Genomic DNA, 16,228 nt, shown 5'->3' with positions numbered 1-16,228 from the left:
GAGCAAAATGCACACAAAGGTGACACTGGTTGTCCTCTACTCCGTAAGGACATCCTTCTGATTGTCAGCTCCTGTGCGATCGGAAACAGCATTGACCTGTCAAATCACTGGTCGTGCAGAGTACCAAACACAGCGAACACATTCGCTCTAGGACCTAAGGAGGCAACAGCTAGTGAGAGCTGTATCTGAGAACAAATCAAGCTGTGGAGCTGCTGAGGCTCGGAGAGCAGAGACGTCCAGCAAGTGGCAGAGAATAGCTCAGCTACCTCTGGACTCAAATAGTCTTTCTTGACTTCTTCAGCATGCCATTTGTGCATTTTGCAGGAGTGACATTGGTGTGCAGGTATTAGCTGGTATTATGGTTGTTTGAACTTTAGATTTGAGCTAGACAAGATGTAGCAGTAGACTCTGCGGTTGCTGTGTAATTACTCCTGTCTCATCCCAGGCATGTTAGTGTTTGTGTACTGATCTCTTCTAGTATAGTGAATCCTGCCCGACTGAGGAGCTGAGCTGGTCAAAAAAACCCGATGGAAAACACTTTTTATTTACCCACAGCGATTGTCTCTGCGTAAAACTGGCAAAGTGGCAATAACGGTGTATCTGATTATCTGAGACTGGGAGCTGGGAAGCTAACAGGAGAAGGGGTAACTTGTATTCATTTAGACTCTTAAGAAGAAGCTAACGCTAGTGCTCTCTGTGTGTCCGTAACTGATCTGGTTGTTTATTACAGTGGGAGGTTTCCTAAGGAAAATGTGGGCAGTAGTGACACAGTCCAAAAGGATGATCTCCATGGACTCCTACAGCTTCCCAGAGCTCCCTGATCCTTTTCCTTTCTCAGCACCTTCTCCTATAGCTTTGCTTTTTAGTAAGGGCCTCCACTTCTTTGCCTTCTCCTGAGCTTCAAAGTAATTGTGTCTCTCTCTTCCACTCTCCTCCAGTTCCCCCTGGTCTAGGGCTTACCTTTCCACACAAGCTGCCTTTCTCCATGTCACTCCTATCCTTTCAACCTCTCCTTCCTTTGGGCTTCTCTGGGCTGTCTGTGCCCTGTTTTTCAGCAGGGGTTGGGTAGCCTTTCTTTGCTCTGTCCTGCAACAGCAGATGTGCGGGTACGGACGGCATTTTGTCCTGTCTCTGTTTTTGGCCAGAGCTGCTTGCTAAGGTCCCTCTTAGGAGCAGAATAAAGCCTCGGCAGAGGAAGTTGAAGAAGTCAGTTGTGCGAACTGCTCTGTTCCCTGACCTTTGTCTGAGCTCTGGTGCTGCCTCTGGTGCTGTTTCCCTCTGCTGCTGTTCCAGTCTTTCTACCTTTCCAAGCATGAACCTTCCCAAAAGCTGAGTATTCCTCCATGTCCGTTAAGCTTGTTGACAATAGTGATGTTTAGGTTCTCTGCGAGAGTCTCCAGCCGTAACCCACCATTGAGGTGTCAAAGAAGATTCCTCCTCCCCGTAAGCCAACAGACTTGCCACAGTTAGGCTTGCTGCCGGCTTGCCTTTGCTTGCTCTGTGCAATCAGAGAAGCTACAAATTATATAGATTGGGAGGGAAAAAGAGTAATGGTATGACTCTGTAGAGCAGGCGGGGAAGGATGAGTAAAGCACGGCCCCTGAATCCTTACTAGACTGCTCCCTGAGCGCTCGAGGTGAGCCACGGGATTCAGCTCTCGTGAGGTCAAATGCTCAGGGCCTTTCCCAGGCCAGTCTAAGCCTGTTCTCGGGGCCCCACAGCTTCGGCGTGTGGTGAGATCAGCTGTGTACATACAGTAATATTGTTTTGTAGCTTCCCAGTTAGACTTAACAAAAAGCCTGTTGTGTGTGCTCAGTGAGTAATTTCCAAATGTTCATAACTTTGTCAAAACAAAACCAATTTTCTGCAAAGCCAGGCTGTGCAGTGCACTTCACCGAAGGTTATTCCATGCAAAATATTAACTTGCAGATTCCAGTGGTTTCACCACTTGGTTTGTAACCGGAAAGAGGCCACAAATGGGAAAAAAAAAAAAAAAGGTAAAAATAGGTTTCCCTGTTTCCCTTCCCTCTTCTCATAATCAAGTGTAATTTTATTCTTAATTCTATAACTCATCTCTGGGAAGAGATCAGTTCCAAAATTTGTGACCGTCACGAATGACTGGAAACAGGAGGCTACAGATTCATTTTACAGTCCCAGTTACAAGACCTCGCTGCTAGTGCCTGTACACCCACGGTGTCTGCTCTTTCAAGGGGAGCGGGGAACGCGCCTTTCGATGGCATAACGGCAAAAGCCTGTGTCCCCCGCAGTGCCTTCCCTGTGATGTGACAGGGCTTACTAATCGGTTGTAAGCCTGTCCCTAGCCTGCTCCTTCCCCGAGCCTGGGGGAGCGCCTGGGGGAGAGGGGAGCCCGGGGAGGGCTGCAGCTGCCAGCCCGCTCCATCAAATCTGCAGCCCCCGGGGAGAATAAGGACTTCGGAGAACGAGCCGCAGGCCAGACGAACTGGCATGAAGGGCCACAAGCGGCTCGGGAACCGTAGAGCTTGTATATCCCTTTCCTTTAATAAAACTTTGATGTGAAATCTGTTAAAGCCAGAGCATCACCCCGAGCATTCCAGCCGTGTAGGAGCTTGCCCGTCCCACCGCCAGCACCCCGCCTGCCCAGGCTGTCGCAGGCGCTGGTAAATCGGAGAGGGCTCCTGCCTACTGTATCCGTTCTCATATCCAACCGGTCTGAGAACGCTTGGGGATTGATGATGTTGTCATCAATAGTAAAGGGAAAATACTGTTTCAATTTAACCAACACCTTGTTAACAGAGCAGACCTTGCTGTGTGACGTGCGTATACATTATCTGGGGAAAAAATCAATTAGGGGGGAAAATACATGATTAAAACATAATACAAAATTATTGCAGGCTTAAGCACACTGCAGTAAGACTTCTATTCAAACCTGTAAGACTGTAGCAGTATTAAATTATTTTTTGAACCTCGTCCCTACCACGAAGATTGAGTGTCAGGTACTTTTTTTTCCTCCTGAAGGATTTCAAGACTTGATTGCCCAAATGACAGTTTACTTATTTTACTGTCACATACTTTTGTGAAATGCCATAACAAGTTGATTACAGGTTTCACATTTTGCATAGTGACAAAATCATCTGTCATATAATAGTCTGATGCCTGAAAGCCATTTAACTAAGAAGCAGTTTCTGCTGAAAATAATGATATTTGAGACATTAAGATGGGTTTAAATGTGTGCATTTTCTAAGCAAGTCTTTGTTTTAACCGAACGAGAAGACCAGTATTATCCCTTTCAGGCATGAATTTAAGACTCGTAAAAGTCGCCAGACAACAACTAGCCAGAGGGTGAGGCAAATTAGGAGGGGCATCATTTCATGAATGAAATGAAGGATGGAAATGGGAAGCCTAGTGATACATCCCGGCTGCTGCAAAGACGACAAAGTGCTTGGCTCCTGTTTGGAAAACCCCTTATTCCTACCAACCTACGCTGGAGATCTGAGGCCGTGTCACGCATTCTGGCTACTGGAGAGAAAAACAGGCTCCCTTCCCCCTCTGCGCAGACATATTGACTCACTGGAACTGGTGTGAAGAGAAGAGTAAGATTTACCTTCCTTATTCAACAATATCCATACGTTAGATGAGATATAAATCATAAAAGTAATAAGAATAATCCATTCGTTTAATGTATTCAATTTCTCGAGTGATCCTGAGTGACTGGATTTTGTAAATAATGTGATGTATCATTTCTACCTAGCAATGCTAACCAGTAAGGGAATTTTCCGGGCATTTTATTATAGCTAATGAGCGGCTGAAGTAGCAGCAGTAGCATTCTAACTTCTTGTGCGTGGGCAAAGGACAAGCCAGTTTTCAAAATGTGAAGGGAATAGGATGGGGAAGCTCAGCAAGCTGTTAGATTGAAGAAGAGAATGATGTGTCCCTGGCACGCTGTCATACACTGACTTTGTAGACTATGTAGCCATCACATACCTGCCATTACGAATGCTAGTAAAAAATAATAGTGCATTATACGTGAGGCTGAACGCTGCACCTATCTTGAGGGGTGCTGCAGCCAGGTTCTCCGCTGACCTCCTGCAGTAGGATGCAGCCCAGGGCTCCCGTCGGGTATGAGCAGAGCTCAGCCGAGCAGTGCCCAAGGGCCTCTTTGACCTTCCTGGGCCACCAGCTGCAGCACAACACAAGTGGCAAAAACCTGCTCTGGGGCCACAGAACGATAGCAGCCAACTGCTGTCACTGCGTCCTCGCTGCCGAGTTTGTTCTCCACCCAGGCTGGGGAGACAGCGAGGATGCAACGGCTCTGGCGGTTCTCAGGCCGCTCCACCGTCTGCGGGTGAATGGGAAGAAGGAGGAATCGGCGGGGAGGAGGGACGTCTCGCTGTGTTGTATTGCTTCACACTGGGGCAGGGTTAACGAAATTGTCATCCTGGAGGCTTACCGCCGCTCTCGGTGGACATAATTTGTACGATGTTTTTCTTAACTAACACCGTAATTTTCTGTGCCTTTCTGGGGAAAAAGAAGTCTAATAATGCTATCACTACTTTCTTTTTAGTCGATGCTTTCTCACTTGTGGATATTAAAGCATTGTATAGGTAAATGAATATTATTGATCCTACATTTCAGTAGACCTGAGCACAGAGGTTTGAAACACTTCATATGTTAGGTGCTTTGGACATACCCATAGTAGATTTCTGTTATCTGTCTCCTATAAACTTGTGTAACCTTTAGCAAGTCGCTTAAACATTCTGCTTCTTATATATCTCATCTGGAAAATAACTGTGTTCTCATTTTGCCTAGGGCAAGGTAACACAAGGGAGAAATCACTTTCCTAGCATTGGAATTTCCTTCCCCTTTTAAAATTGGCCAATGTGGAGGTCAAACTATTCTTTGTGACCATAGTTTTTTTCTGTTATTTGCTTTGTTGTCATGGAATCATGGATGCGTTTCCATTAAGAATATATTTTTAAGCATTCTACTATTAATGTGCTTGAAATTTGCCTTTTCCATAAGCCACTGTCAAATCTAATTTCTATTTATTAAGTTTTTATTTAATATAATCTAGATAACAAAATATTTTAATGTCTTTTAATTGTGAAATAAACAGGCTCTGTTTTCAGCAAATATTCTGATTACCAGTGAAACTAAAATCCTGACGTTTGAAAAACACAAGGAGATTTTGGTGTGTGATGAAGCCGTGACAGAATTGCGATTACAGTCTTAGAATTGGAGGAAAAAAACAAAAGTCACGTGGGAAAAGGGGAAAAAAGCCTCATCTGCAAAGAGGAAACTTGATGGACAAATAGAAAAATAGAAGGAACCCTCTTATTGCCTTTGCGGAGAGATCTTGTCACCACGGGAGCAGTTGGAAGAGCTCTCACAGCTCTCAGCCACAGCTAAAACCTTGATATTCTTGACAAACTACAACCCATCGGAAGAGAGCACTGTCTTCATGGATAGACACAGCACCCCAACTCGGTGGCGGCTATTCTGGCGGATGGATGGATGGATGGATGGATGGATGGATGGATGTGCAGCTTTCCAGGCAGTGAGCACCTTTGCCCACCCTGCCTGCTGCCCCGGCCAGCACAACCGCGCTGCCGGCCCCGCTGCCGCCTTCCCGCGGCCACCAGGGAAGGGAGGAATCCGATGCAGAGATATACCGAGCTGGTGCAGAGATACCAGATTAACGGGCTCTCCGCCAAGAGTGAAACGTAAGAAGGAAATGTGGAAGAAAGGCAGCAGGTCGAACGGTCTCTTCTGGGTTCTGATCTTGGAAAAGTCTCCTGAGAGCATGAGTGGACTTGCAACTCGCATGACAGATCAGAGAGGATAACCTCTCGTTACGTCTATTTATAATATTTTGATGGCTTTCTACGTGAAATGGAGTCTCTCTCTTTACCCAGACTGGCCTCCTGCAAGAGGTCCTAGGTCTTCCTTGGGCTGCTTTCTGACGGAACCAAACTTTGGGGGAATGCTGATCCACACATGATTTAAAATTTTCTACAAATGAGGAATGCACAAAGTGTTATGTAATATATCCTAGGGATTCAGTAGAAGATATAATATTAAAAATCTGCATTTTAATTCTAGTCTAAAGCTTATTTTTCAAGAACTGGTTCTTGCTCAACCTCTGCCTGCAGCACTGAAGATTTCCCTTCAGAAATTAAAAAAGTCAGAAGTTTTCTTCTCTCTATAGGCTTGCCTAGAGTGTTACCATTTCAATATACCATCTTCCTTCTGATAAGTTAAAGACCTTGGTCTCCCTGTGTCTTATACTACCAGGTAGGTTTTTCAATCCTTCAATCACTCTCGTAGCGTTTCTGGAAATCCTCCCTAGCTGTTCAATATTTTCTAGAAATGTGGGCAGCGGAAGTGAATATAGTATATTAGTAGGAAATGTAGCATTATCAAATGCAAAAAGCCTCGTAGCGTTTTTGCTTACGTCATCTTGATGAGAGGTCCTGTCCATCTTGTGCATCTCCCACGACCTTTAGGGCCCCTTCTCTGGTTTTGTTTCCTGGGACAGGCTCCTCCATGGGTTCCCTCTGAATTACCTTGTCTGTTCTTGACTATGGGACTTCGTATTCTGCTCTGCTCAGACAAATATATTTCTTTGAGTGCAGCTTGCCAAGTTACCCCAGTTGCATAGAAAGTAACCCGTCCTCTTCACAACATGCCATTGAAGTTATTTTTCATCTTCAGACTATATTCATAGCAATTTCTTTTTTTCCTTTTATGTAGAAATAATTGAAATGGTAGATAGCACAAGGGGCTATTGACATATTCAGTGGTTGTTTTCCATTTAAAATTACAATTTGAGACCTACCAATTAGCTACCTTTTTGACTACCTTAATAAGCTCTGTGTTAACTTTTCACCATTCTAGTTTTCTTCATCGAAAGGTCATCAAAATGAGCTCACAAAAGTCTAAACTTTTTAAACCAAGGCACCATCATCATCCAAACTTGTAATCTCATCAATAAAAGCCATCAAGTTAGCTTGACAAGATCTGTTTTCCATAAACTCATGTTGATCAGCATTAATTATATTATCCTCCTTTAATTCTTTATTAATTGGGTCTTATATCAGCTGTTTCATCATTTTGCTTCGGATCAATGTTAGACTGACAGGTATATAATTGTCCAGGTCATCTCATTTACCCCTTTAAAATATTGGCACAACATTAGCTTTCCCTCTTTTCTCTGGGGCTTTTCTGGTGCTCCAACTCTTATTGAAAATCAACATTAATGGTCCAGAGAATTTCTTTGCCAGGTTTTTCTAAAACTCCTCAGTGAAAATCATCTGGACCTTTTTATTTGGAAATGCGTGCTGTTAGTAACTGCCTTTTAATTCTCTGGAGTGACCACTGGAATGGAAAGCATTTCAGCATTACCTTATGATAAAATTTCTACATTTTCCCCTCCTAAACACAGAACGGAGCTATGCACTGAGCACACGTGGCTTGCCTGCATTCTTTATTCTGTGATTCCCACCTACTAGTACAAAGCCAATATTGTTCTTCTCTTTTATTTGCTTTTAATATCCTTTTAAAAAGCCCAAATAGTCTCTCTTCCTATTGACCTTAACAGCCATGGCAGGTCTTATTGCCTTTTCACTTTTGTAATTGATTCATCTTGATTTACTTGATCTGGTGAGGTCCATTATAAAATGATTGTGTATTCTTTTACTTTTGTTTCCTTTATCTATTTTCTCCAGTTCCTACTTCAATGTATGATCATTATATTGTGGTACTCTTTTTTTTTTCCCCTCCATTCAATTTGGTTCTTAATTGCTCTCAACTCTCTGAAATCAACCCATTTAAAGCAATACACAAACAGTGCTGGCTGGGCTTTGTTCTCTGTGCAAATAGCAAATCTAGGAATTTGCGTAAATGTAACCATGATTTTTTTTACCTAGTAATATGTGAGAAATTTTCACCTATAACTTTTTGAAATTCTAGAGAAGTTTTAACACTGGCATCAGAAGTTCCTCAGCGTATGTCACTCAGGCTGAAGTCCCTCTGATAACACAGCCACTTATTCCTCCTGCATTATAGACAGGTACTCAGCTGAGCACCTGGCTTCCCCCTGCAATATGGTAACTTGCAGCAAATCCCAGCTGGTACTTTGCACTTTGCCAGTCAAATTTACCCATAAACCTTCAATATTGATCGCTTCTACGCTGTCAGCACTTGGAAAGAGGTAGTGCCATTTTTGACATGAAGTGTCATTTTCCACTCTTTCTCCCCGCTTCATCTTTCCTAAATGGATTACAACCGGTGATTTCAACATTCCAGTCATGCAGATCACCCAAGCAAGTCTCAGTAATGCCAATGAGGAGAAATTCATGCTCTTAAATGAGCCATTCCAATTCTTGTTTATTCACCAGGCTCCTAGCCTTGGAGTGTAGGCAATTAAAGATTTTTTTTCTTCTTCTTCACAACCCTTGGAGCTTTGATTAATTTTGTTCTTGGTGTCTTGATTTTGTGCTAAGTGACTGCTCTGTTCCCCTCCCCCCTCCGTCCTCCCCTTTTGTTATTAGTTTATCATCCTCAGGCAGCATTTGCTAAAGGACCCCGGTGCCTTGCTGCCTGGTAAAACGCACAGTGGAAGTTAGATGTTCCCAATGCAACACATGTCAAGAGGCTAAAAGCAAATTCCCAACAGCAAGAGCAGAGTGCTACCAAAGATAGTCAGTAGGAATTTCTCCAGAATCGGGCGTCTTCTTCCACCATGATTCACATCCCTTAAACATCCTTTAGGATATAATTTCCCATTACGTTTCTGCTAGTAGTGAGACCAGTTGAAGAAGTTCCCACTTTCCCCTGCCACCAAGGCCTCACCCACGACTGCCCCCCTTCCCAGAGATGCTGTACAACTCCACAGGGAAGCAGGCTGTCAATAGCAGAGCCGTGAAGAGATCCAGCTTTCCAAAACCCCTTCTCCGCGGCAGGCTGGGAGGGTGGGAAAGCCTGCGGGAGAACCGAACAGCGAGCGCGTAGGTGGGAGCAGGGTCCCCGTTTTTCCTTGTCCCAGCCCTGCAGTGGCAGGGTTGGTTGCCAGAAGTCCCCTGGTCAAAGCGGCAGAGGCAGAAGCCGTCCCTTCCCTTCCACATGGTGACCATGAGGGGAAAGCAGCGCTCGGGGTCACCGTCTGAATTTGCAGGTCCTCCTGGCTCTTGGGTGGGAGTCCCCGGCACTCTCCGGTGGGGAAGACGTAGGCAACGAGGTCTCTTTTGGGTGATGCTCCTCTCCTGTGCCCAAAAAGCTGCTGCGGAGAGCACAGGACCAGCTCCCAGCTGTGTGATTAACACAGTTCTCAGAGAGTAGGAGAAGGGCTTTAACGGATCAGGTTTTGGTCACTGGCTTAAAAAGTTTTTCAAATAGCAGTGTCGCGTTTTGTGTCTCGGCACTGGGGTAACTGCAAATTATGCTGTGGTTTATATGTGCTACTTGAAGAAGATCCTTTCCATTTATCTTTCACGAATGGTGATTTTCTTCAACTATAAAGCTGACACAGAGATTTGAGACAGATTTAATACGTGGAGATGATAGTAGCAAGATGTTGTTGTGCTAAAAGAAGATACATGTTGGAAAAATATTAACCTTTACAGACCACTAAATGTATATTAATTTAGTTATAATAATAACCCCCAAACTATTTTTTTTTTCAGATTAATTTTCTTTTTCTGTCAGAGTGAAATAAGGAAAGTTTAGGTGAAACAGTTCTTCAGGACAGGAATTAGATCTTTTGGTGGAAGGTAGCTATAACAAAGCTGTAAAAAAACTATCATCTCATCATAAAAACTGTGAAGTAAACCTCTTCCCTGCTATCACCAACCTACCAGAGAGCCGTGAAGGTAGATTAAGCTTTGATCTTTAATTATGATTTTTTTTTCTTTATAGTAATGAGCTCCTGAAGTTTCCACCAAGCTGATGATTTAGAAGTAACAGTCTCTGATTATTTGTAGAAACTTAGGGTCTATTTTGTCCTCTCACTCGTCCCATTAGCTTCTCCTTCTTTAAACCTTTCTTTAAAATTAATCTCTGATGCTTTTTCCAACATGAAACATAGAGCTCACAAACTGCTGAGACACACGTAAGCTTAACAAGCAACCGCCTGAACAGTGTAGCCTGGTATTACCAATTCCAGTTCTTTTTATGAAATACTTTTGTTCTAAGTTGTGCTTTAAATCTAAATTGAATTTTCAGGACAGAGATTGGGCCTTTAACTGTATCATAAAATGTTTAATACATTTGGGCATTTAAAAAATGAACATTAAAAAGGCTAGAACATTAAAGAACTGTGTTCTTTAAGCTCCTATTTTGTGTATCCTGTTAAGATTTATTGCAGATTTTTTCAGTTGCTCTTAAACTCACTGAGCATTTCAAAGGGATTTAATTTCTTTTTTTTTTCCTTCAGCTGCAGCAGTGTTTTGGGGTTGTGTGGTGGGGTTTTGGTAGCGGGGCAGGGGCCGCAGGGCCAGCTCCTGTGAGAAGCTGCTCGAAGCTCCCCCGGCTCCAAGTCGGACCCGACTCTGGCCCAGGCTGAGTCCATCAGTGACGGTGGTAACACCTCTGGGGGAACAGATGTAAGAGGGGAAACCTGCAGCGGGGCAGGAGACTGGAATGTGAGAGGAACCCCTGTGCAGACACCGAGGCCAGTGAGGAAGGAGGGGAGGAGGTGTGCCGGAGGAGGGGATTTGGACGAGAAAGGTTTGTCAGTTCCTGCAGCCACCAGATCTGGGGCTTTATTGTGGTTGTTCCTACATTTAGTAATTCTTTCTTTGAGATTTGTTGTTGCTCCCTTCTCCCTATGCCTTTTACTGATGGTCCAGGGTATTTCTTTACGTTCCTCCCTGGAGAGAGCCATCCTCCTTGAGAGACCTGTTTCATTCTCTTTGTGGATGCAAATCACCTATCTCTATTTTTGTGTTTAGGACATTATGTGTGTTGTTTCTTGTCCAGTATTTAAGTTTTTGAGGTACATTTCAATCCCTCATGTCTTCACCCAACAATACCTGTATAGCTCCCATGTGTTCCCCATCCATCTCTCCAGGCAGTGACTGAGTATTACTCTCCCATGCTCCTGTGCTAGAAGCACCACAGACCAAGGTAGACTAACTTTGACTTGAAGACTTCTCAGCAAATAAGAATTTTACCAGCATTTTCCTACAGTTCTCTGGTAATAATAAAAAAACTTCCTCTTTTTGACTGACCCTCAAGAAACAGTGTGGTAGATGATAGCAATAAGATGGTAAATAATGGAAAAGACCATTTATTTCTAGGGATAAGAGTTCAGTAGTATTTCTACCATTGCATTCAGTAAAAGTCCAAAATGAATTTCCCCTTCAGTCTGTTTCTCAGGATTATTTTGCCTAAGAAGGTTTAACCAGCCTGGAGTAATCTTTCTCTACTCATTAGGAAGATTTCACATAAATAAATAATCTGTAGTAAAACTACATTCCCCAATAACATTTTGTTCCTGTTCCCGTTCTTCCTTTTTTCTTTATCACTTTTTCTTCAGCTGTTTTACTCCCTGACACTGTTCTTTTCACACATATTGACTCAGTTTCTTTTTGCTCTCACTGCCTGTAGGTGTTGCTTCTGTCACTGAGCTTTCTTCACTTCACTGAAGTTCGTTCTTCACTTGCTAAATTCCCTTCCATACCCCAAACTTTAAGAACTCTGCGGTTCATTTGCAGAAAATTCTGGCAGGAAACTCTCAAGGTGAACTTTTTGCTAGTCCTGGGGCTTTCTTCCCAGTTTATTTGTTTTTCTTGACTCTCAAAACATTAGTTGGAGCATTCTGATCATTGCTTGAACAGCACTGGGGGAAAAAGTCACGGCAGCTGTGCATTCAACATGTGGCTACAGGCTAAACCAGAAGAAGACTCGGAGGTAATGGAAATTCTTCCCGTTTCTGCTGTTTTCCCATTATATTAGTGTGATCAAAAAAATATTGAAAATACAGTCAAGAAATGAAGATACTTAAGTCATTCAGGTTTTGTCATTGCCCAAGTTCCCTATTATAAGTGAGTCTTAAACTTGATTCTCTTTGTAGCTTTCTTTTTAATTATCTAAAAATGAGATGGGATATGAAATGTAATTGAAAAAAACAAGTATCGGGAGTCAACAACCAAGGTATAAACCTTCATTTTTCTCCTTACAGTAAGCAACTTCTCCTGCAAATATGCAAAGTAATAAAGTTATAACATAAGACTAAACAATCTTGTTCTCCATGCCCTCTGCAAACTATATTACTAAAGCCACTTTCATTTCATCAAACAAGATTCTAGGAGTGGATAGAGCTGACTGGGATAATGCAAATCGTTGTGAATAAAGGAATACGATCAGTGTTACTTTTTTTTTTTAACACTGGCTTGTACGAGTTGAATTCATTTCTCTCCAAATTTGCCTGCTTTATCTCTCCTTGATGTGCTTATTTGGGATGATTCACTCAAGGTGATCTTTTTACAGCGTACATATGGCAGCCACCATCTCGGTCAACACAGTGGGGCTGTTTTAAGAACTATTACCTAACCAGAAGCCTATTCAGTCCGTCAGACCGTAGGCTTCCCTTCTCTCCCTCCTATCTCTGCACATCCACCCCACACACCATGCAATCGGCTTACGGATACATCAATTGCACAGCACTAATCCACTCCCCTGGGGTCTGCGGCTTTTGCAAAGGAGTAAGACCTTCTTTTTGCATTTTACAGATGTAAATGGAGCTCAGCCTCCCACCCCTTTCCTCTCTCGATTATTCCTTTCATGCAGGCCCACACAATTTTTAACAACATTGCAGCCGACCGAAACTTCTGATGAGCGGTTATGCCTTCGTGTGCCAGGAAGCAGAGAGCAGCTCTGCGCTTGCGGTGGGCACGATTTTGGGTTCTGAGCTGACCTGCCAGCAGCTAGCACCTGCTTTTCCTTGGTCCACGGGCTTTTCGATTAGCTCAGATGAACAACCAGCGGAGGGGAAAAGTGACTTCTGGGTGGTACAGGCTAACATTTTCTGTTAGCCTCGATGTACCGCGTAGGGATTCTAAGGCTGCACAGAGAAATGAGTAAAAAACGGTCTCGGAGAAGCACGCTGTCTTCGGGGGCTATTCAGGTGACATCTGGGCTTAAAAGGGGGTACCTCAGCTGTTGTCTATATTGAAAAACCTAATTATGCCTGTAATAATAACCTGTGCATGTTTCTTTTTCTCCTTCTCATTCATACAAATGGAGTAAATAGGCACAGGTGAGAAAATGGAAACGCAGAGGGGTTGGGGTGTGTAAGTACCAAAAAGCTACCCGGATTTCTTCAGTTTGTGAGCTGAGATGCATAGGCATTCGAAATTGACTCCATTCATTGTCCTATATCCAGATGGTATATTTTAAATATGGATGGACAACAGAGCATAAATATGTTGTGCATGTGCATTCTGACAGCACATACATCAGAAGAAAGTTTCACTAAAAAGTGCATAAAACAATTGTCACAAAAACATTTTTTTTTTATATCACAGCTAGTCATCTGCCAGCAAGATGCCAGAAAGAGTGTTAAAAATACTGTATATATTCAGCTCAAAGTGTGTTTACATTTGCAATATGTTCTTTTATGTGAAAGAACAGAGACAGAATGAAAGGAGAATCCTCCCCTTGGTAATGACTATTTTAATGTCTGCCCAAAGCTTTGTAAATAATACAACACTATAAAATTTAGTCATGAGAAGTAATCATTGTCTCTCAATAAAACAGAATAATTTTTTCCATTTAACCTGCCATATAAATGTCTATAAACATTATATTTATCTTTAAGAGTGTTCCTTCTATTCATGTTCTAATACAAGCAATGTGAAGATTTAGAACATCTCATAAAGTTACCCTATAGTATACCTCCTGGTTCCCTGTTTTTTTCCAAAAACAGCAGTCCTGAATGGGGATTTTTAATCTTCCAACTGATTGGGTCAATGTCACAGAACAAATAGGCTGTCAAAACTTCTTTTGATTACTTCTGTAAACTTCCCTCATTAGCGAGATGCTGAGAGATATATTAGTGAAACATACTCCTGTTCAAACAGGCCAAAACCTCTTTTCATGATGAGAAAATAGTGGAGGAGTACATTTTATCTTAAATCAGAAGACTTTTAAGCATGACTTATTCATTTAAAAAAAAAAAAAACAGCAGGTGATTATTAAGCAATTTTATATTACACTGTCTTGCAAGAGAGGTGATGACTGATGACTGATATATTCTCAAGGAATTTTATCTTGTTTATATGGAGTGTGCTGCTGTTATTTGGTCACAAGATGTGACACATGCTCCGTGTGCCAAACTGGGAAATATTTGCATTCTGTTTGTTGGCATAGTGAATAACAGTGCATTTTGTGTGATGAATTACTTACAGCTGGCTGAGATCAAAAGTTTTAATGTAGGAAAGGAAAACAGTAGCAAACCTAGCGTGATACACTACTGAATACCAACGTAACAAAGGATGCCTCTGGGACTTCCTCTGGGATTTTAATTCTCAGGTCAATCTTAAAATGAAATATATATTAAAAAGCTTAAAGGCTTCCATTTGCAGAATGCAAAGAATGACGAGGTGGAAGTGGTGAGTGCTGCATTATGACTCCAGCTTGGAGTCCTGATTTACAGAAAGCAAAGCCCAAGCTTAGATGCGTCAGGTTGTCCTCGTGGGGCAAGAGAAGGGCGTGCACCCACTCTTCTCCAAGGTTTTCTTCTCCCCCCGACACTTCCACCCAGGCTCCAGTTTCCCTGCAAAAGAAATCCGAGTGCTCTTTCCAGATGGGATCTCTGATGCACTCCAAGCAATACCAGCCAGCACGTTGCCGACCTCAGGGCTCAGCACGCTGCGGAGCAGAAGGCAGCAGAGAGGCACCCCAGAGAAGTCATTAAGTCATGCCTGTGTGGGGTGTTTTAGGGAGTTGCAAGTGTAGGTGAGACAGCATACTGAAAAGTCTTGCTTTACTGTTACCGTCTGAAGATTTTATGGGTCTGTTTTGCGTTAATGGTGGTAACCAGGGGGAACAACCTGGGCTGCTAATCAAGAGTTTTGATTTGCAGTGCCCTACCTCCAAGAGTACTGAGAACACCAACAGCTTCAAAAAGAGCCTTGGTAAAAGGGCTGAAAGAGGTGGTCTGTGTACCGATCACGTAATAGAGTTATAAGCAATAGTTTCTTAGATACTACAAAGAGTAGATTATCTGAAATCTTGCTAATAGCTACTTCCCTGCAGTCTTCAGTTGGCATGTATATGAAGATGGGAACAGAGAATCAAAAAATGTTCTTCTGCAATTAGTCTTATGAATTTCATTTAGAAGGGTATAATGGATCATCGTTGTCTTATAAAGTGTGAGCCCATGAGGAAAATATGATTGAACGCCTCTTGTACAGAGTATGGACAAATAACTTTTTCCCCCTGTCTTAATCACATAGTTCGTACTGTGGCTTGTAGCTACTAGATCTCGTGTGACTAATCTGGAGAAACAGCTACATACTACTCTGTTGTCAAGGAAACTGTCCTAATCACCAGTTATACCATAGTAGTAAGACGTTTCTTATGTTCATGGTAAAAATGGGCCATTCTGCAAAGACATGACAGAAAGGGGAAAACCAGGTGTAACAAACCATTGACTAGAATCTTTATCTGGGAGGGAAGATAATTCTAGCTTCTGGTTCCTGCTCCAAATACTGTTGGTGTATTTTTATCCTATTATTAAATACAGAGTCTTGGGAGCTGGGAGGTCTAAATCTCCAATTCTATCCTGAGGACTATGCTGGATTTCAACTACAATTTTACATTAGGGACCTCAAACCCTGCCTAAGTAATTTGAAAATAGCTGGAATATAATCACAGTGCATTTTTTCTCAATAGATATGATATAATTACTTCTAAACCAAAGAGAAATAAAATTATATAATCATTTTGTAAGAGAAAAATAAAAACAGGAATTGAAAAAGTTATCTACATTGTCAACAGCTAAAGTTAGTAAGATGACTCCTACTGAATCAGTGGTAAGTCAGCCTTTTTCTAAAGTAAAAGCTCAGAAGTAGAATAAATGACATACTCATGATATAGGAGACAATACATTTTGCAGACACCACTGAGGACATACACAGTTTCATTTGGGGAACAGTATAATACAATATAACCCATAGAGGGTAACAGCCTGATTTTCATTATTCTTCAAAGGAGGAAGGGTGTCAGTAGGCTGCAAAACAGATAT

The sequence above is a fragment of the Buteo buteo genome, chromosome 15, assembly GCF_964188355.1.
Source record: "Buteo buteo chromosome 15, bButBut1.hap1.1, whole genome shotgun sequence".
Lineage (NCBI taxonomy): Eukaryota > Metazoa > Chordata > Aves > Accipitriformes > Accipitridae > Buteo > Buteo buteo.
Note: the sequence above shows the minus strand (reverse complement) of the source record.